At 37.2% G+C, this 23194-nt stretch overlaps 1 protein-coding gene across 23 annotated transcripts in view; it reads right to left on the reverse strand.

The window, feature by feature from the left end:
• The window catches only part of LOC149197003 (uncharacterized), an 84609-nt gene that overhangs the window by 1779 nt on the left and 59636 nt on the right, over window positions 1-23194 (reverse strand). For 3 of the 23 annotated variants that reach the window (XR_016254724.1, XR_016254727.1, XR_016254719.1), the window contains exons 1-2: window positions 4462-4756; window positions 74-4328 (exon numbers count right to left, since the gene is read on the reverse strand). The exons of 12 other annotated variants lie outside the window; for them this stretch is intronic. The gene's annotated coding sequence lies outside the window, so the exon portion shown is untranslated. 8 more of the 23 variants (XR_016254717.1, XR_016254726.1, XR_016254728.1 and 5 more) reach the window with 8 other exon arrangements.

Here is a 23194-nt window from a genome sequence, read left to right on the forward strand (position 1 = left end):
AACCAAAACACAAAGGTAGAAAAAACAAAGGAAACGCTTAACAAGTTTGATGTTGGGATTAAAAGTAGAATACCTCTTTCATCAGAGTTTTGAAGCTCCCATAAGATGGAGAATATCCATAGACATCTCTTGAGTAGCCATACTTCCTTGCTCTGTTTCCGAGTATGTGTTGCTTCTCCTAACCTTCCTCTCTGGGGTGTGAAATGAATTTTCTTGGGTACTTGATAAAAGCCAGGTATTGAGTTTTCTTTCTGAAGTGTTTACCACCTTTGACGGCAAATACTCATTAAGAAGTTCCACCTTCGGCACATAGGAATCCCTCGCTCGAAGTTATTTTCGCAGGGCACAGTCATCTACATTGAAGAAAAGTGATTTCTTTGGGGATATAGTATCTCCCTCCTCGGTATGGAATGACCATCTTCTGTAGGACCATTTTTCTCTGCTACAGTGTTCTGATCATGTTCTTGGGCTCTCTTAGGACTTGTACATTTGACTCTCTTTCTATACACACTGACCAAATATGTAGCAAGCATCGCAACTGCAAAAATAGACGCACCTATAGTTCCAAAAAGCAAGATATATTTCAGTGATTTTGCTGGAGTACTAGAATCTCCGAGATCATGAACAACTGATATGTCTGATCCCCCCTCCCGAGTCCTTACTACTCTTTTCCACTAGAGACATGACAGATTCATTATGTCTGAATTCAAATTCATTTTGGCTCTCAAAATTTAGTGTCTTGGACTGACTGGCCATTGCAGGAATATAGTAATCACCTCCACCTGATGATGTGCTCAGTTCCTCTGGATCTTGAATGAAAAGGCTCTCAAAACTCTGTATTTCACTGTTAGTTTCTGTTTTAGATGAGGAGAAAACAAAGTCATGTGAACCACTATTACCAAAATGAGACTCAGATTCATGAGATACATCTGCACCAGAGTCCATAAATGATACCAATTCAGGAATACAGTCCTCAGAACTATTAACATTTTTTTCTGCATCTACTGGTAAGTTTTCTATATCATGTACACTGTCTAGAATGACAGATTCAAGAACTTGGGTATTCTCTGCATCAACTGAGACTTCCATCACCTGCTGGTATTCTGCAGCAACTTTTTGTTCTTTACCATATATTATATCAAATCCTTCTGTTCCAACATCGATTTCTTCTGGCCATGAGAAGCCAATCTCAAATGAGCGTGGCACCTCGGTATACTCTTGCGATGGAGAAAATAAACCATCAAATCTATCTGCATCCTCTTGGCCTTCGGTTTCAGAGGACAAGGCTGAAGGCTCATAATTGTGATCTGCCTCATTGTGACCGTAGTCTGCCCCGCTGCCATCTCGAAAGTGGTCATGGACGTAATCAACTTCATGCCCGTAATGTGCCTCGTTACTCTGCACAGATTCATTTAATCCAGATGGGAGTATGGGCAAAGAACTTTTAGCAAGGCTGGCATGGCTAAATGAGACCATGCATAACTGCATTTGACCCTGTATCCAAGAAGACGCTTTCCAGCTATGCATAGAGAACATCTTCCCTATTCATTTTTGAAAAACTATATAATTTCTTTAAATCCATTTGTTCTAAAAAACAAAAAATAAACCACAGGTTGAAGTTCTCTTATATATGAAATGATGGAAAAATAAAAACAGAGTTGCAAAAATATATGTACAGAAAACTCCCTGACAAGAACCATTTAGCACCAGAATTTAATCTTAGGAAAGAAACAGAAACATAAAATCCAAATTACTCTCATTTTCCAAAGTATGAAACACTATGAATATTTGTATCACATTTAATTTTTTTTCACAAACTTCTTAACGCAACTTATTTAGGACACTTGCAACAACGTGGGCACCTAAATTTATTTCCACAAATACCTTTCATTTACTGCCTACGTAGTGAAGCATCATCATTCTCTCAAAGTCTTCATCAGAATCATGCATTTTAAGCGCATCAATACCATCAAATATAAAGAAAACCAATGTTTTGAGAGGGAAGCTAAAATCCCTGAGGATAAAAAAAGAGCAGAAATATTAGTCACCATGCTTCAAGAACATTGTAGAGAAAGAAAACCTGCATGAAACAATATGGCAGTGTGGTAACCCATTGCATTTTACACGTTAAAAACATCGTGATTGGGTGCAGAATTCCCTATTCCACAAGGTTTAAATGTGTACCAAAAATAGGGCAGCAATTTCATTACAACAATAAATGCATCAACACAAAATCCTTTCATCGGGTTGCTACCATTCACTTTTACAAATTCTTAGTAGCCTGTCTTTCTAGGCAAACCAATAGCAAGTTCCTTTCCACGGGCCCAATCCCGCGCCGTAGTTTCACTTTCACCGGGCCATATAATATCAGACAATTTTGGCTTTATATGATATTGATAGTCACTGATGGTGGCTGTAATTTCTGGAGGGGTGACCGATAAGCTGGTTCGGTTTGACCAGTAACCACTGTTGTGGATGTGTGTACTAGCTACGTTGATAATCTCAAAAGTAGATCCCATCAAGTCTCCATTTTTGTCTAATTTCATAGGACACGCAATGTCGTTGAAATGAATTTGCAGTATTATCTTTCGCAATTGTGCTCCTCCTTCAATGAGATCACTGGTTCAATCCCAACAGAGCTCAGGGATATGATGACCGGGCACAATTCTTACGCAAGCGGGAATCTGTGGCAGCTCAGTAACTTGTCAAAGATGGAGGCTTTACATATTCCATTTGCTAACTTATCTGGGTCCTTGCCTCCAGAATTAGGTAAGTAACAGAATCGAAGTAGGTTGGTGCTGAACATCAACAGACTTACTGGATCAATACCATGGTAGCTAAGCAACAGTATGAGCTTGAAGACGGCCAACTATCAATCTGCCAAGGGAACATGCTCACCATTTCCCTGCACGTTTTCATGAAAAATAAAAATGAAGCCTTAACTTTTTGAGAGAAATAATCATGTAAAGGCGAAAGTCAATTTAAAATTTGGTAAGTAGTGAGGGAAAGCCACTTGGGATTTGGTTAAGAATGATGTAGCTAGCTAGTGGAATAGATGGTTTTACTCTATTTATTTCATTTAGCTATTGTAATCTTTACAACATAAATTTTTTAGCAACTAAAGTAGAGTCAAGTATAAAGCATATCTAAATATAAAGTATATGCGAAATACATGCAATGATTATCTTCCAAAGTTGAATGTTAGCAATATAGTCCAAAGTCTTCACTGGAGCTCCTCTGCAATCTTTCGACACCTGCACACACCCAAAAATAAACTCCAAAGAAAGAGTGCATACCTCTTTTAACTATTGCACAACATGTGGGAAGTACATGAACCACAGCTATAGGGTGTAGCCAAGCCAACATATCGTCTCATCTCCCAGAGAGAAGAAAAAACCCAAAACAAAACTGTTAAAAACAAAAAATACCAATATCTAAACAGTAAAAAAACAAAAACCCAAAACCCACGAAAAGACTACAAGCAAGAAGAGGGAAATAACGCTGGAAATTGCTATTTAGCATCCACAAAAGAAAGAAAAAGCAGAAATGAAAAATGAGAAAGGACAAATCAACCAGGTGCAATGCTAAATCAACCCACTACCCAAGATGCTCTTCCCTGTAGCAACATTCTACTCTGCTGAGCTAAGCGCAACTCAATAACACACCACACTTTATGTCTTGCTTTGTATTGGCATTATTCTCTGCTACACTCAGTTTGAATGAAACAAGTATCACCGATATACAAAATTGAAGAACATATATTTTCCTAAATAGGGATAATAGAGATAAGAAAACATGTACTTTCATGAATAAAAATAATTATTATATATACATACAATGAATAGAGGTAATCGTTATATATACCATTAATGAACAAAGGATGTTCACAGAAATAGGATGTTCACAGAAATGGAATCTGATGAACTCCTTTTCAGAAATCCCATCACGTGTCCTCGATTACTAGAGCGATTGAACCACAACGTCCTCTCACTGGTTCTTCAAACGATGGTTCCTCTCTATGTTCTTCACTCCAGCACATAAGCAGAGTCGGTCACGTCCCCTTAACATTTAGTGGAAGCCACTAGGGTTAGAATATTGGAGGGTCAAATTGCCCTAGCATGCACCTTCTACTGGTCGAAGGGTTGAGGATTCTCGCACAATATCAATTCGCTTTGTTTTACAGAGTATCGATGACTCACTGCAATTTATGATGGGGACCACCTGGTTAGGCTCTGCACCCATAGCTACAAAACTCCCATCCCATGTTTGATCACCTGGACGAAATGAACCACCATATGCTCCCACTCCATGTGATCCTGCTCTGCATCCTGCAATTGACAGAAATTTCCATGTGATTATAGGTTCACCTTTTGGATCCATGCCTTGAGCGTTCAGAGGATGGTGAGGATTCTATGTAGTCATCTGTAGACTTCAAGGAAATATTTTAGAAAAACAACTTACCTTTAATATTGGCGAACCATGGAGGATTGTCCCGTAATAACCCAAGGTATCACGAACCAGTGGACAGCAGAATGGAAGGTAAAAGTTTAGAAACTGAAAATGACCCTTGTCTAGGAACCTAATGCAAGTAAATACCTGTAGAAGCCAACAGGAACTAGACCGCAATAGATGCATAGATAACATAGAAAGATAGGGTTATCAGATTTAAAAATATAAAAAAACCAGTTGCAAAATTCCTAGCAGCAAATAGAAGAAATCCTCTGAAGTTTTTCAGGAATGTTTTTAGATAAAAAATATTTACCTGTAATCTTGGTAAGCAATGGAAGAGCACCACAAATTACAATAAGCCCATAGAAATAAGTAAGAACAAACCCTAGCGGAGCATGGTTTTCTTCGTATGTTTTTTATGAAGGTTCGAGAAATACGATGAGATTTTGAGAGAAGCCAGACCAAACCCCAACGGAGCTTTTAGAAAAACAAATTACCTTTAATATTGGCTAACCATGGAGGATAGTCCTGTAAGAGGTATCACGAACCAATGGACAACAAAATGGAACCCAGAGTTCTCAATACTTCTAAAATGCAGAAACCGTCCAAACATAGCATCCAAGCAAGTGTCTTTCCATCGTAACTGATATTTTTTTCGTAGATGACCCTCATTTTATACTCCACGCTGAGGGTCGCAGTGGGGAAAGCCATATCATCTACGAAAAAAATATCAGTTACGATGGAAAGCACTTCGAAAGATGAAGATCAAGGATTGGCACTTCGAAAGCCTTTCAAAAACCTCAACAGAGCTCTGGTTCGAAGCTGGAATGAGACCAAGCAGGAGTCATGGGCACTGACGGAGGAATGAGACCTCAACGCGACGCCAAGGGTATTGAAAGTTGAAGGAGCCAACCCTGGCCGAGGGTATTGAAAGTTGAAGGAGCCAACCCTGGCCGAGGGATCGCTACCGTGGATACAAGAGGAATCCCGAGGCGGTAGATGGGGGCAAGCCATAAATCCCATGCTATAGGGATTTTAATGTCTTATAGTACGCCCTTTTATGTATGAACATCCATAGCCATTTCATGCCATGGTTACGGCATGCCATGGTTACGGCATCTGCACATCACTGGTTTCGTGTGATGGGTTGGTACGGTATATTGGTTGCCATCACAAACCGCAGGTCGACCTCGGCCAACTGGCAACGTAGCTATCATTTAGCAAGCATTCACGAATTACAAGTAGGCCGATCTTGGCCAACAAGCAACTTACTTTACGGATAAATCTCTTCGAATTGAAAAGGTGCTTCGCTAGGTTTTGTAAATGAACCTGAGTTATTTTATTGATTTAAAAGTAATAAAAATTATTTAGAATATCTTTATTACGATAACCTAAACTTGACCGTAATCAAATATTCTCATATAAATACTCCTGACAGAAAAATATAGTTTCTTTTCCGCTTGTAAAAAAATTGGTTAATAATAATTTGTTTACATTCTAATCAATTGTTTTTAATATTACATTCGGGCTAAAAAACCTAAATATAAAAATATTGATTTTTTAAAATTAATAATAATGTGTTAAAAGGGATTGTATAAATAAGTTAAAAGACATCATATAAATATAGGTTTGACATGATTCTTTGCCGGTGGAAATATCAAGAAGATATTGATTTTAGAATTTTTTTATTTAATAATATATATTTATATAAGGGAGTTGACAATTTGGTTGGTTTCATAAATATGAGATCTTTTGGTTGGTTTTATAAATATGGGATACATGTGTGATAGCATTATAATTTTTTAGGTAAGTTTTCTCGATCTCCCATATGAAACTAAAAATTGATTATATATTTACATTTACTTTATATTTTCATTAATTTATATTCATATTTCTGAGTTACTAATATATAAGGTTGGTTTTTTTGGTACTAAAAAACGATACTGTATAGTATTTTGATTTACATATGTATAGTATTTTGATTTACATATAAATATTGTCCATAAATATTATAAAATGAATGAAAATGTTAATATGAACATGAAATTTTAAGGTTAGGGTAATATTGCAATTTGCATAAAATAATTAAAACAATTTTTTTAAATATTAAATAAAGTATCAAAATTAAAAAGAAAAAACTGTGATTATTATAAAAGAAAAATAAATAAAAATTTAAAAATATGGTAGGTAATTATTGTAAAATTATAATTGGAATAAAATATTATAATTGGTAATATTGTGGAGTTTTGTTTTCTATTTTTAGATTACATTTAATGTTGTAAGTTTATTTTTAATAATTTTATTTATGTCTATAAGTATATTAATATTGAAAAAAAAGTTGTTAGATATAAGTGTATTTATATTGAATAAGGGTGTGAGAATTTTTATATATATATATAAATATTAAGTGTATATTTAAGATTTAATTAAAAGTCATTATCTTTATCCTTACAATTTAATGAAAGTATCTGATTAACTTTATTAAATTACTTGTGTTTTATAAATTAGGATCTCTAATGATTTACTTATTAAAAGGTTAGTTTTTTTTCCACGTAGTTGATTAACGTCCAATCCTAAGATTTTGGTCCTTGCCAACCTTATTTCCACAACTTTTTTCTTTGGTTGCATTAATATCTTAAGCGGATTGGAATTCATCTATCATTTAATTTATATGACTAAGCTAATTAATATAAAATATCAATATTTAGATAAAAATGAAATAATTTATTTTTATTTTTCTTCTAAAATTTGATGATCATTTCTCTCTCTATGTATATCTAATTGTTATCGTAATTTATACAATAAATTCATTTTTTAAATCAATTTAAATTATTATTTTAAAAATTTATTAAGAAATAAATACAATTTAAATTTTATAAATATCATAATTAAAATATATATAAAATTGAATGCATAAATTTTAAGACTAAAATTAAGAATATAATAAATATGATATTGTAGCCAAAGACAATCTTGGAAAATATCTGGAGTAGGAGAAGTGATCAGAGACCATGAAGGAGGTGGAGTCCCTCTGTAGCTATGGCTTGAACTAGTGGAACAGGAAGAGAGGCCTCTCTGGGCAAGCCATAGCTACAGAGGGACTCCACCTCCTTCATGGTCTCTGATCACTTCTCCTACTCCAGATATTTTCCAAGATTGTCTTTGGCTACAATATATGCTAATGATGGGAGTCCAACTTTCTGGGGTGATAGTAGACTCTTAACCTTCATTCCTCATTTTGACATAATGAAATGGAGAATAAAAAACTAAATATTATTATTTAATTTTAATTTATAAAATTTAGAAATAATATTACACCAATGTTAACATATTTAATTAACTTATGCATTTGTTTTATTTAATTATAAAATATTTTCTATCCAAAAGAAAAACAAGAAACATTTTTATTAAAACCCAAACTATAAAAATGGTTGACAAAATCCTAACATGAGTTGAAAAAATCCTAACATCATAGTATACATGCATTAATATATTTATAAACATGTTTGATTTTTTTTAATGGAATGGATACAAATATCTCGATTAATCCAAAACCATTTGAAAGGCTTCAATGTTTCAATATAGCCACAATAGGATTTTCTTGTCTCTTGCACTTTTTGAATTGCAATTTTATATTGAAGTCTTCCATATAATCTACAAAAAAAAAAAAACATAAAGCCCAACTTATAGAGTAGTTACCAAAATTAATTTAAGAGCTCCGAGATGTGCTTCCACGTGTTTCCTTCCTTAGCCTCTGCAACTCCCACTCTTTAAAATCGAGATCCATTTATGTTTGTTGGTTTGGTTTGTGTGTATGAACAAATGGTTGGGTAGACTTAGAGCTTTATAAATTGGATTCTCACTATCTCTTACTTGTGTTACTCTTCGATATGATAAGATATACTAAGGTCTACCTACCTATGTTGTAGGTATTTTCTTTTTTATAAGTTGTTTGTTATATATATTATATTTTTCTATAAAAAGATAATTTTACTTTTAGCAGTTGTGGCTAACACACAATACAATCAACATCATAAATACTTTTTTTTTACTGATCAATTGTGATAAGTATTTGTTTTTCACTTACAGTTGCTCATTAAAACTTGGAAAGACATGGAACTTTCTTAATTCCAAATAGTTATATAACCATAAATACCTATCACAATTCCTCAGCAAAAAACATTGTTACTATATTGTAATATCTCAAATCAAATATATTCTTGACCACCATAATTAATGTTTCAAATCTTTGAAAAAACTTTTAAACTTAAATTTATTTTGCAACAATTCTAAATTCTTGTCAAAACAAAAAAAAAAAAAGAGACATAATTTGCTTTAAACTCAATATACACCATTTTTTATATATAATTTTCTTTAAACTCAATATGCAAACTATTTTAAATATTTTTTTGAAGAATCTTTCTAAGAAAACTCAAATTAGCGATTCTGCTTTTTCCCTCTAATCCTTTTGATTCTTCGTGAGACTGGATCTGTAAGTATAAATATTAATGAGTTAAAAGTCAATGAATATTATTTTTAGTTTTATGATGTAGATTGTATTGAGTGATAGCCTTATTATAAAAATAAAAATATTTTTTTTAGACAATTATAAATTTGTTCATAAGGAGAAAATTCTCTCACTCGTGAAGAAATTGAGAAGACAATACACTGATACTCTCCATCTTAAAATGGTCATATTGCATTAAAATTTTTCCCTTTTCAGTTTGTAATCTAATGCACAAATGTCATAAACAAAAACAACCTATGGACGAAAATCAATAGCTAAAATGTAATATATTATTACCTTCGGCTGTCTGCCAAACTAAGGTTTGACTCCATGTAAATTTCCAGCTGCTTATTATTTTCTAGAAATCCAAAACTTACCATGTCACAAAAAGCTACCGACATGGACCATTGAGCCACAAAGCTGCAACAAACACAGAACTGAATATACAGGCAGTTGATTAAAAACACATGCGAAGGGACCTTGCAACAGGTACACAATTTTAGTGGCTTTGGGATGGATGTGTGGAGTTGCCACCCCTCCCACAGCCATGTCTATGCGAGCCATGACAATTCCAAGCATGTTGAGGCCTGGCATGCTCTTTATGTTTTGCAATATGAAGTTCACTCCACGCGTTGGTAGCTTACACAGGGCCGATGTCATGAAGTGTTGTGAGGAAGCTTGAGTGGGATTCAAGCATGGCACTTCGTTCAGAGAAATAGAACCCTGGTGTCTGAGATGCAGTAATCCGAAAACGCCTGGATATCCGTGAATCAACAGCGAAATTCTATGAATTTACAGAGCACCATTCTATGTATTTACAGAGTACTCTAAAACTATCCACTGCCATAACGAGATGTGGAAACAAACACAGAAGAGAAACAAAAGCATACTGTTTATTGTATTGTTTTTGAAGAACGCGCTGTTATTTTTCAAAATTTCATTTTCCCGCGCTCAATTTAAAACTAAGGAATAGGTATCATGCATGGCAAGCCGCAAATCTATTGGGGTAAGCCGGAAATCTCGGTCGTATCGGTACATCAGATCAATTCGCACCATTGCATTTACTGCCGGAGGATGCCCATGGCGATACCATGGGGGAAGGGTATGGTGCTGCATACGATGGCATAAGATGGGGGTAAGCATTAATGACCCAATAGCATGGGATCTATTGCTTGCCTCAATTCGCACCATTGCATTTACTGCCGGAGGATGCCCATGGCGATACCATGGGGGAAGGGTATGGTGCCGCATACGATGGCATAAGATGGGGGTAAGCATTAATGACCCAATAGCATGGGATCTATTGCTTGCCGTGAAAATATCCTATAATGTGGCATCAGTACTCCGTGTAAAGGATAATGAATTGCATGGGCAACACAAAGCCAACGACGAAAAAGGTGTACTGGTGGACGATTTAAACAACGATGGGTTCCGACTTCTTGTCCTCACGTATAATTGTAGGGGTAGGAATTTTTCCTTTTCATATCAACCCGTAGGATTTCATGGTTTTCACTTTTACGGGCAGGAATTCGTTTTTCTTTGGTTGGTTGTCTTTTATGCAACCCCAAATGATAAAAGTGTGTTCATTTCATTTAACCTTCAAGGTATGCACCATATAACACCAGTTGTATTTGTAGGATTTCATTGTTTTCATTTGTAGGGGTAGGAATTCTTTCTTTTCATATCAACCCATAGGATTACATGGTTTTCACTTTTAGGGGCAGGAATTTGTTTTTTCTTTGGTTGGTTGAGAGGCCTTTTATGCAAACCCCAAATGATAAAGATGTGTTCATTTCATTTAACATTCAAGGTGTGCATTATCTAACACTAGTTTTGTAAGATTTATTGTTTTCATTTGTAGGAGTTGGATTTTTTCTTTCCATTTGGTTGATTTGAAAACTTGTATTCATTATTTACCATGGTAGATGTAGAAATCCACTTGTATATGTAGGATTAGTTTTCATTTGTAGATCGATATATATTTTTTTATGATATATATATATATATATATATATATTTTCATTTGGTTGATTTGAAAAGCATATTTAGTGGTTTCCTTTTTATGGATGTAGGATATTTAAATTATCTTTATAATTTGTTCTTTTTTATTTAGAGTTATTGTTTTTTGAAAGGTAAGAATCTGTTTTTTCCATTGGATTGGTTTTTTTTTTTTTTTGAAAGATAGGAATCTGTTTTGTTCCCATTGGAGTGACTTTTGAAGTGTAGGAATCTGTTTTTTTCTATTGGAGTGACTTTTGAAGAGTAGGAATATACTTTTTTCCATTGGAGTGACCTGAAAATTGTTAGTATGGAAAATATGTATAATTGATTTGAGATGATCATACATTAAACTGAAGTAGAATTGATTAATGCCATTAGTGAAATGAATGTTAACTTAAGGTGCTTTAACCGTGAGAATTGATTGAAAAGGAGTGACTTTACGACATAATTAAAACATGAGAAACATACAAACAAAAGTAATAAGTAGTAAAAACACAGCGATATGAGACATCAATATTGATTACAGAGTTCGTCCCTGATGGACTACGTCTCTATGTCCGCTTTCAAGATGGGTGTTCGCTTTATTAGGATTGAATCTGAGGAGGTCGATTACACAACAAATTAACCAGACTAATTGTGCACGCAAGCAGTTCTGGTCACTGTCACAAGAAAGCTCTCTGAATTAGCTTTCCAACGCTTGTCATGGTTCCCAATTGACTCTAGAGGCTCTCGTTACACTGAAATAAAAAATCAGCCTATGTCCTCTATAATCTCCATACAAAACTCTAAAATCACTCCCTCCTACTCTTCAACGAGCCAAACTATCTTTATAACCCTCCAGATGCATTCTAACTCCTTAGTCTGAGCTTAGGAATGAACAAGCTGACTTTTAGGGTTAATTCAGGGTTTTAGTTAATGAATTAATGTCACATAGTGATATTCAGCACCTAGATGTAATTAAAATATCCAAAATACAAATAAAAACCCACTTTCGACCTTAGTTTAGCCCGACACTGTTAGGAGTCAGCTATCCGGGCGGAGGGCGCTGACAATGCATGTGAACAAGTTAGATAACCCGCAGTTATGGCTCCAGCAATTTTGCCGACTGTTTTTCACGACGATGATGGTTGGCGATTAATTCGGCACTCACATACACCTGCTACCCCCCCTTGGACCGTGACTGTCCACCAAACGGCGGAGACAACCCCCGACTGCGTGGTCTCCTGCTCTACGTTCACACAACCACAATTAGATACCATTCCCCACGCGGTCATGCTCCGATGTTAACCCTGACGGTTAATCCCTTGTCCCTTCACATGGCCCGCTACGGTCTGCTCTGATGCAGTTAGGCCAACCGTTAGGGGCTATTTTGTGTGCATTTTGTAATGTTTTAATGTTTTACAAGTTTTGCAATAGCATGAATGGGTTTAGGACTTAGGGTTATGGAATTTTAATGCATGGATTAGGTATAGGTTAGGGTTTAGGTGTATTAGGATACATGACTTATGTTTATGTATTAAATCACTTGGATTTTGATAATAAAACACATGTACACCTCTTCGTCACAAAGCGACATTTGCCACTATCTCATGACAACAAACACATGTTGACAACCAAAGGCCGGCAGAACTGACAACAAACACATGTCGACAACCAAACCCCGACAGAACTGACGACAAACACATGTCGACAACAAGGTACAAAACCATATCCTTCGAATACCATGAAAACCATATCAACCATTGACATTACCAGACAACCATAACATCACTGTCAAAGATGAAGATACCAGACACTGAATGCTGACGATGAATACTAGCGAACTTGAAAAAGTTCAAGACCTCATCGACTATGATCATTTTAAGACCACTTCGACTTGAATCATTGAAGACTCTGCTCATACTGGACTGACAGGATCCTCCTGAATCAATAATTCAATGTTTAATATGTATATACAATTTAGGTATAATGTTTAAAAGATATATTAATTAAAAATTTCAAAGTTAATTACAAAATGAATATTTAATATCCATCTTAAATTATATATATAAAATAAAGTAATTAAAAATATAAAATTGTTAATTTTGTAATAAATATTTAAAAGTAAGAAATAAAAATATTTGATAAATTGTTTGTTTTGTTATTCTCATTTGGCTGACACGAATAGTATAGCCATTATTTTTCTAAAGTGTGGGAATATATTTTTCTAATTTAATTGACTTGGAAATTGTTAGTGTGAGAAATATGTATAATTTGGTGGTGTTTAATATGTATATATAATTTATATATAATGTTTAAAATGTATATTAATTAAAAAATTCATCCTTAATTATAAATTTAATATTTTTTTTTTATTGAATTTATTTATTTCATAAATAAGTATTTAAAAATAAGAAACAAAAAGAAAAAAATAAAAAAAATATTTATTATATCAATACCATGTTAAGTATGAAAGGACTTGCATATATCCCTCCATCGTATTCAATAACACACAATTGAAATGATTTAACTCTAATGTGGGTAGGGAAATATTGTATTTGAAATACTTTTTTGTTGCTGATAATTTGCTTTTAAGTACAATGAATTCAATTATACATTTCTTTCATATTGGAATCTAGAGAGCACTTATGAGTGTAATGAGAAATTTTCTATTTCAATTGCTCTGTATATATTATACATAATTAATTTTGAAATATTTTTACTTGCTTTAAATATTTTATTTATGACCCATATATAAATATATTTTGTTATTAATATTGTTTTAAATGTTAGGTATCAATTCCAAATTAAACATCAAATTGTCGGCATTATGGCTAGTTTGTTCTCCTTCATGTCAACATGGATTGGTAGCGGAATCTTAGTTGGATGCAGAGGTGAATCCCAGGGTGATGTGTGCCTAACAAAGTGATGATTCTCTCTAGTCTCTATAACGTGGCCTTTTTTCTCAACAACACACATTGTAACATGGGTCACGGTGATGTGTGCCTAACAAAGTGATCATCTTCTCTAGCCTCTATAAGGTGCCCTTTGTTCTCAGCAACACATATTGTAACATAGGTCACTTACTTTGTAGAACATGTTATAAAGCACTACTTTTGCCTAGGTGACCCTCTATAATACTAGTGTAACCCCAAGATTGTTATTGTTTTCCCCATAGAAACCAACTATTGTTATTGTTGAGCCCTTACATTATTATTGTTTTGTAGGCCCTCATTATATTGTGACCCCTTTGGACTCCATTAAACTAAGCATGAGCATATGATGACATATTTTCTAGTGATGTTTATTTGAATAAGATTAAATTGTCATAATTTAGCATAGTTAATACAAGTGTTAATTAAAGAATATGTGTTAACATAATCATAATGTATTTTTTTTATAGTCCACCTTTTGTGTGCATCATTCCCCCCTTTTCTTGGACACTTACCCCACTTGTTGTGGACATCATTAGTTAATAATAAGTATTAAGATGATATTTAGTTAGTAATGCTAATCATTTAATCATTTCCTAGACTAATGTTAATAATACATGTGTGTATGTTTATATGTGATCATCATGCTTAGGCTACAATGATTAAAGAGGAGAGTGATTTTGATTTATCTTTAAAAAGGTTAAGGCAGAGATTAAATGTAAAAGGTAGGTTAGGATAATGATTTTTTCTTACGAGAGATAGAATAAGGAAAGTATTAATCAAGATAAATATCTATGTGAGGTAGAATTTAACGAGGTATCTCAATTTTAAGGAGGGTCAGAATGGGCTACAACATTCAACTTCTACTAGGGATGGAGCCTCCTTGTGAGGTAGCTAGAATTGTAGAGCATACACCTTTAAACTTTGGGCACAAAGTCTGTATGTTTTTGAAAATCTAGAATTCCTAAAGAATATCTACCAACGAACAAGTAAATGCATTACAAATCTGTCTTATCAACAATTTTACCTATAAATGTTCTTTTTTTTAATCAGGTAAGAGTAGGACCTTCTATTAATCTAGTCAATAATACATAATTTACAAGTTGCCGCACCAGCTCCGTGAGAGTTCAACAGGCAGCTGTGCAAACAAAGTACCGAAACACGCATCCAAAACCATGCAAAGTCCTAACAAGACAACCAGGGGGTTACATCCGTTTACTCTGGACAATAGGCAAGCAGTAGACCATCTGGTCATGCTGTCTAGCACTAAAAGAGTTCGAGCCCTCAATAGAAGTCACAAGCGAGGGTTCACCAGACTTCCAGAAAGTATACCAACTAGAACCTTCATTGAGCTTGTACAGTCGCACACCTGCCGAACCGACCTGTCAGTATCCACTAGACATGCACTGATCGCGGGCCCACAACAACCCACACCAAACCTTTCTTACGGACCCGACGTAAACTTTATTCCAGCCCTCTAAACTTTTTTTGGGTTCGAGACACCAAGCTAACTTGCACAATCAAACATACACCATTGATCTCCCGCCGAGGATCCAACGGTTTACGGAGATATCAGGTGGATAAGTCGCATGAGGGATAACCATCCGATAAGAGCAGTATTCTTTCACCTCTCCCTGCTACGTGTCACACGACGAGTGGAATCAGAGCCTTTCTCAAAAAAACCCGATACCACTTAGACCTCGCCCGATAAACCTCTTGTGGTTTTAGAAAACAACGCCTCGTAGAATAACTACCGCGCTCTTTTGCCAAATGGTAGCCATTGATCTCATGCATCGGGCGGTTCTTGTGCCGTCCTCCTAAAATCGTTGTCCAGCACAAAACACAATCAAAATTTCCACATAATGTTTTGTTCCATGGACAACCCAACATGTAGTACTTGCATAGCATGTCCGAAGGAATACTGAGTTGTGGATAGTGGCCCATACCCAAAGAGGGCTGACAGTTTAGGGTACCCTATCCTCCCTCCTGTCTTCTGTACCATCTCAGTCCTTCCTGTGAATCCATAGCTCTATATCTTTGTCTGCCAAATAGAGACAGTCCTCCAACAGTTTGCCTGGGGGTACTAGATCCCATTCATACCCAGAATCCCTATCCATGTTGGTGACTCCCTCGTTCACCAGGCGATCCACTAACATGTTAGCTTTCCTCTTCACATGGACAAAGCTAACAGTGTTTAAGGTTTGCACGTGGGAGTGGATATGGTGAAAGACTTGCAAAAGCCTCCAGTGCTTTGATACTTTATCTGGAGAAGTACCATTACATATTTTATTGGCCGCTCTAATAATCAATTTTGAATCTGCTTCAATGATGACATTATGCAAATTAGAATCTAACAAAATTTCCAAGCCTTGTTCTAGTGCCATGAGCTCCACCATGTTGTTAGTAGCCTTGCCCAAGTTTCCATGGAAGATCTTCTTTATCTAACCCTTTTCATCTCTTATATTCCCTCCAAAGCCAGCTAACCCTAGATTGCCTTTAGAAGCTCCGTCTATATTAACCTTTAGAAAGCCATGAGGAGGAGGCTTCCAAATATTAATATTTGCATTAATTTGGCTTACTCCCTTGATTAAGCCCTGTGGGTTTATGGATTGGAGACCCAATAAGGCGTAAGAAGAGAAAGGCTTCCTGCACAGAGAGGTGATGCAAGTAACTCCACTGGGGTAATGACCAGGCTCACTAGCAGCGAAGTGATGCTTGTGTTCCCATGTGACTCCGTTGAGGTACTGTCCAGGCCTGTTGGCAGTGGAGCAACACCAAGGATGAAAGTTAAAATATGAAAATTATATTACTTGTGCACCAATATACCCCTCATCCCCAATCGAAAAAACTAAGTTGAATTGGGTTGGAATGTGTGCTGACCAATAAATACCATGGCAGGTGCTACATCTTTCACTCAAGCTAGTGTGGAAACCACAATGATTAGAGAATCGAACAATACTTCCGGAGGAGATAGACTTGCGTTTTACGAAACAAGTTCCATTCAGAGAGCTGGAGTTCTACTAGTGTGTCACCAATGTTGTGGCGGCTACAACCATCCTCCAAAATTTTATCTTAGCTTTGTTTTAAAGCCTCCCTACCAACCATCCTTAGCACCATGTCTTGCACTCACTGGTACTTATGCTTCAATTGAATTTTTGTGGCTTATCAGCTTCTGTTTACTAGCTTGTTTTCCTTCCACCCGCAAGTTGACATTCTATGACTTGGTCATCAACTAACTATTGTGCTCACCTGGAAAATTGCGCAGAACTGGAGGGAAACTAGCCTTTCTCTCTTGCTGCTCTCTAGAAATGCGCAAAGCAAGCAAACTACCTTCCCTTTGAAAATTACGCAGAGCAGTCCATCACTGGGCTTGCTCTCAAAATTTGCATAGATTTGGCTAACAACCTTGGCTTCAGTCCGTAAATTGCGCAGAGCATGAGGGGCAGCCAGAGCTACTCAGCCTAGAAACAACACAGAATTCATCCAGAGGCTTGTTGTCCATTGCATGTGCTCCCAAGTTGACTGGTTCCCTCTAGGACTAAGCAATCTTGCTTTGCATGCATGGGCTGCTTTTTCACGAAAAAGAAAAAAGGGAAAAAGAAAAAAAGCATCCCTAGATTTAGGGATCCATTTTTAGCAGTTGGAGGTTGCATGCAAAAGTTGTTTTAGAAACCCCCTGCCAAGTGTTGCTTTTTCCTAGATTTATGGCATGCGCGTCATAAGCCTCGATCTTGTCAAAACTATTTATTCGACGCTTCAAAGCTCATTCTTCACTTTGATCTTGGAGCTATTGCAGTCCCCATCGTATCTAGAAATATTCGGCACACTCAGCTCAACTTTTTTTGTGTAAGTCTACTTTTCATGTCTTTTGCTACTTTTTTGTCGCTTTTTGTATTTCGGTTTGTGTGAGTGTTGTTTTCTTGGTTTTTTCGAATGCTTGCTATCATTTTAATGCATGTTAGCTTATAGAAGCATTGTTTCAAGTTTTCCATTGCATCTCCTTGTTGTAGCATGTATGACATTGTTTATACACTAACAGTTGTCGTTGCGGCGACTTGCTTCACACACTTAGTTGTTTTCCCGTTTATTGAACCCCGCACTCACTGATTGCATGCATGTTCATTCACTCATGTCTACACCCAGATTCACACATGTATTCAGTCTTTACTGTTTTCAGTCACCCATCGAAGGGTCTAGGCTACCTTGGCCCCGACCTTGCCTCGCCAGACTTGGACTACGCATTTCTGAGAGAGAAGGCCTTGCCTTGTTCCTAGGAATTACATAAAGCTTAACTCACATTGGCCTCCCAGGTTTTCTCTATGAAATTCTGAGAGTCAGCACTCCGTTGAACCCTAGAATTGCGCAATGTAGTTTTACTGGGTTGCAGTCATGCTGACTGAAACTGCACATTGCATAGTTTCAGTTCTCAGCAGGCCAAGTTGGACTATTCTTTGCACAGTTTCAGCAATCAGTCAGCTCACCGATAGTTCGGACTGTGTTCTGCACAGTTCTAGCAGTCAGTCTCCAAACCTCCCAGTGAAAATTGTGCAAATATTCCAGTCAGTTACCCAAGTGTGTTGCATGTCAGCCCTCAAGTTCTTTTAGTTTTCAACTGACAGTTTGCTTGCCATGAGTGTCGCTCTATCTCCAGGTATCATAGGTCTTCGTCCATCTCTCAGTAGTACATGTACAATGGCTTCCAAGAGAGCAGGGTCAAAGGACACCGTTGAGAGTGAAACTAGAGATGTGGTCAAGCAAATGTCTATGAGCTTTCCCATCTATGAAGACACTAAGTTGTTCATAGACAAGGAGATCAAGATTAAATTGTAGGACATCAATGAAATATTTTAAGGCACCTTTGAGGAGAATTTGGAGGACCGCGGAGTCTATGTCAACTTACACAAGTCTAGCTTATACCAGATTTCATGTAGGTATGTCGTGTTTCCATGCACATACATGATCCACTGGATTGTCTAGCATACTGATCCAGATACAATGGTGTTGAGCAGTGTCAGTGGAACAAAACTTGCTACATTCAAGGCAAAGGACTTTCAAGAGATTATCACTTGCCATAGCCGGTGATCACAATGGATGCATCCTTCACTAGACCCAACAACAATGTAAACTCAAGAGACATCTTGAAGAGAGGGGTGAAAGAGTCGTCTAAGTTCAGGAGAACACCCAACCAGGTTTACAAGACAACGATACTACGGAAGGCATATCAACTCTTGGTCATCCTCACATGCCACTTATACAGCCAAGAGAGCACAGGAACATTCCCGTAGAGTTGGGTGATTATGTTGGATCAGCTGGAAAATGAAGGAATATCTTTCAATTGGTCTAAAATGTTGGCTCTTCGACTGAAGGAACAAGTAACAAAAGCTCGGCATCCGCCCAAGGGTCGGCAAGCAAATGTTTTCATGTCCACTTACATACTTGATGCAATATGTACCCATCAGAAGTTCCCAGGCTTGGGTTGGGCATGGAAACCTTTAGAAATCTCTGTACACACCTATTGCAGGTTGTTCTCCGAATGCAACTTCAGTGATGTTATAATACAACTATCAGACCACTTCGTCACGCTGGTGTACAGGATGATCTTTGAGCAGGATCTGCCTTGCATGTCCCAGGAAGTGATGGAGGCATTGGTTGACATAGCAGATTGGTATGCCTCACCCTTGGCACCTTCATTCGGATGTACAACGCGAAGAAGGCTCTGCATTTTTTACCGAAGTTTTCCATGGATAAACTGGTCATGCAAGAGGTTGCACACCACATCTCGACAGGGTTTTCAACAAGACTGCATAGGAAGAAGAAGATACCTTGGCCCACTCTTCCTTTGTGGACCAGGTTGTATGAGATCCAAAATCTCAAGCATGCTAAGGCCGAGATGAAGGAATTCAAGAGATTCACCTTCGGCACTAGAAGTTTCAATCCATATGACCCACATCGCTTAGTAGAAGACCACTGTGTGAGAGTGTATCATCCTCAGATCCACAGGGTGTGTCATTGACTTGAGGAAGACCCATGGAGAAGCTGATTTAACTTCTCAAGGCTCAATGAACCAATCACAATGACTGTAGAATGGTTAGTAGCGCAGAAGGCAGCAGCATCTTAGAGAGCAGCATCATCAGCAGTAGCAGAGAGCAGCAGACCTGTGCTTGACAAAGGCAAGAGTAAGGTTGCTGACAGTGTAGAGGCGGAGCAAAGATGCAAGTTCAAAGCATACCCACTTGTGTTAAGAGTAGATTTGGAGATTTAGGCGAAGAGACGACATTGCAACAAAAGGATCGCGCAAATATAGACGGAGAAGTAGAAGCTGAAGGAGGCAGAAAAGGTGTTGCAGGAGTTGAAGCAACAACTCAGGGATGAACAAGAGCTGCGCAGAAGAGAGAAGGGAACACAGTAGGAACAGGAACAACAGGAGGCAAAACATGCAAACATTGATGAAACTGCTCCCATACAGCTTATTGATTCATTCGAGCAGCTGGCACATAGTAGACAGGGTGGGCAGTTGCAGGAGCAGGACTTTACTCAAGAGATTGAAAAGATGCTAAAGTATATGGACATGGATGTGGTTCAGCCAAAGTTAGATCAGGACATTGACCTCATGCCTAGAAACCAAGAGGTCACCCCACCGGCTTCACCAGGTCCAAGAGCAGAGCAAGTCCCAAGCGATCAAGGAGACACTGAAATCATTGAGGATAATCCGGAAGCGGATGTGCACAACATATCTTTCGACGAGTCACAACATAGAGTTGTACAGTCATGCAGAGTGCCCACTCCAGATGTCCATGTATCTCCTGCGTAGTTTGAAGAACGAGTGATCGTTTTCAATGTGCGCAGACATCTAGCTACATTGGCCGATGCTATAAGGGCATATGCCGAAGCCACTAGCTCAAGTGTTAGATTCTTGATAGCTGAGAACGAGCGCATGACAAAGGAGCTACAAGCGGTCAAGCAGGGAGAAGAGCAACTTACAGAATCCGCTAGAGCAAAGTTGAGGAGAGTGATACTTGATGAAGTATCGTCTCTCGAGATAGTCATCCGAAAGTTGTACTTCAGGTTTGTCACTATGCATAAGTTAGTTTTACATCTTAACGGTTGGTAGCAACGTTGTGCTAGGAGAGCATGCATCTTGCCAGAAATACACACTGTTGTCAATCACATGTAAATATGGACAATGAGGTACAAGGGAGCCCCATTGCACTTTCCAAATATGATCAAGCCAAAGGTAGTGGAGTTGAAGGCACACATCTGGAGTCAGATCTAGAACTATGAGGAACTCCTGCAACTCATCACCAGCTTACAGGCTTCACATGCACGAGTGTTCAAGAGCATGGATGTCATTGTGCGCATGCATGCGATCCCATCCATCAACACACTCACCGAGGCAAAGACAAAGAATCAAGTCTGACTGGAATTGGACATGTACTTTGATCAGTTGATGCACATAGCCACTAGCACATACTTGTAGATGAGCATAGACACTATGCATCAGCATGTCGCTAGTCAAGTTGCATTCAAGACAATGATGTGTATGCTATCCGACGAGTTGGACAGAGGTGCAAAATCAATGTACTTGGATGCAACGGAGGCAAGAGTTCGCTTTCAGAAAGATGTCACCATAGAGTACATGGACACCATAACAGACTGCCAAGTTTTGCATTGGTTCATCACCGTCGATCATCGAGAGGATGTCAAAGAGTTAGTCTTCCCACAACTGTCCGAGTCTTAGTGATGTCTTACATCACTTACTCAAGCCCATTTTTGTCTCACATGGGTACATGTGCATAATGTATTGTAAACATGTTGTAAAAGTGAAAGACCAAGTGTCAATAGTAGAATGTAACAGTCATGTGTAAGTTGAAAAGTCATGAGGGTAGTTGTAGAGTCACAAAGGGGAATGTCAAGGGTGACCCCACCCTTTTCTATTTATAGAAACTCATAACTCATTGTATGGGCTTTTGGGAGCCAAGCATCCTATAAGTATAACTTAGAGAAATCTTCGATTGTATTGTAATGATCCTTGGCTTCTCCACAGTGCAAAGCTAGTACATCTCTTTGGAGGAGCAGGTGGCAGTGACTGTAATTTTCTGCTATCGAGGCTAGTGGTTGTCATGGTTGTATGTATGATTGGATCTTTCACTCTTTTAATATAACAGAGACAACACGTTTCATGCATATGTTGTTAGTTTAGTTCGGTTATCCTGGTTACTCTAATGATGTATGTAGTTGTAATTTACACATGTATGTATGGACTATTCTGTATGTGTTTGTATGAATATTATCGAACTATTTTGTTGGTATAACCCATCACTTTGGATCGTTGACTATCCTGCTTTCCATCTCATGATGTGTTTCTTCTCGTGTGTTCTCTTTCAATCTGCGTGCTAGCACATGTTTCTAAGTGGAGCACTCCTATCCCTTTTCATGTGTTAGCCTTTCATGCACCTTCCTTGACTTGCTGCAAGGTCACACCCTTGCCTCCAACAAGGACATCTTACTTACCTCTGCGTGCAACTGTAGTCAAGGTGATATCCTACTACCCACTATTGGGACTCCTAATCCAAACAATATGAGGTCTAGTCGGGACTTCTTACCGGGGTGATCCCCTGACATGTTGGCGGGTCCAACACCATCAACACAACTCTAAGAAAATATTCAACTATATTTTCTTCTTCATTCATTCTTAAGTTGTTGAACCTCATTCTAAATGCTTGAAGCAGAGCTTGTTGAACCTTCTCATCTCTTTCATAACTATTCTTAATCTTGTCCCATACTTCCTTGGTTGACTTGTAGTGCATTACTTCTACTACTTTATATTGGTTAAGACCAAAGAGAATGGTATTATTGGCCTTTGTATTGTTATCATAAACCTTTTTACCATCCACATCTAAAGGAGGAGTATCTAGAACAAAATAGTCAACTAATACAAAACTCAAAACATCTACACTTAGGGACATGAGATAGGATTCCATCTTGACCTTCTAGAATACATAATTTGTACCATCAAAGACTGGTATCATACATGAATAAGAATCTTGACTTTCTTTTCTGGCCATGATTCCCTATTGATCTACCTTCGAATGGTTAAATTGTTCTTAAAGGAACCAAGCTCTAGTAGCAATTGTTGGGAATCAAGTATTACTAAGAGGGGGTGAATCAATAATTAATCTTTTTTCTTTATTTTAGTGTTGAGCACTTAAACTTTCAATGTAATGCAATAAAAAACACATGAAAGACTAACATTCACATAAATTTGACACAATGATTTACGTGGAAACCCTTATGGGAGAAAAAACACCAAAGCTTGTCTTGTATT

Source organism: Pinus tabuliformis, chromosome 2_2 (assembly GCF_031772625.1).
Source record: "Pinus tabuliformis cultivar Carrire ecotype Pingquan chromosome 2_2, CPIR1, whole genome shotgun sequence".
Taxonomy (NCBI): Eukaryota; Viridiplantae; Streptophyta; class Pinopsida; order Pinales; family Pinaceae; genus Pinus; species Pinus tabuliformis.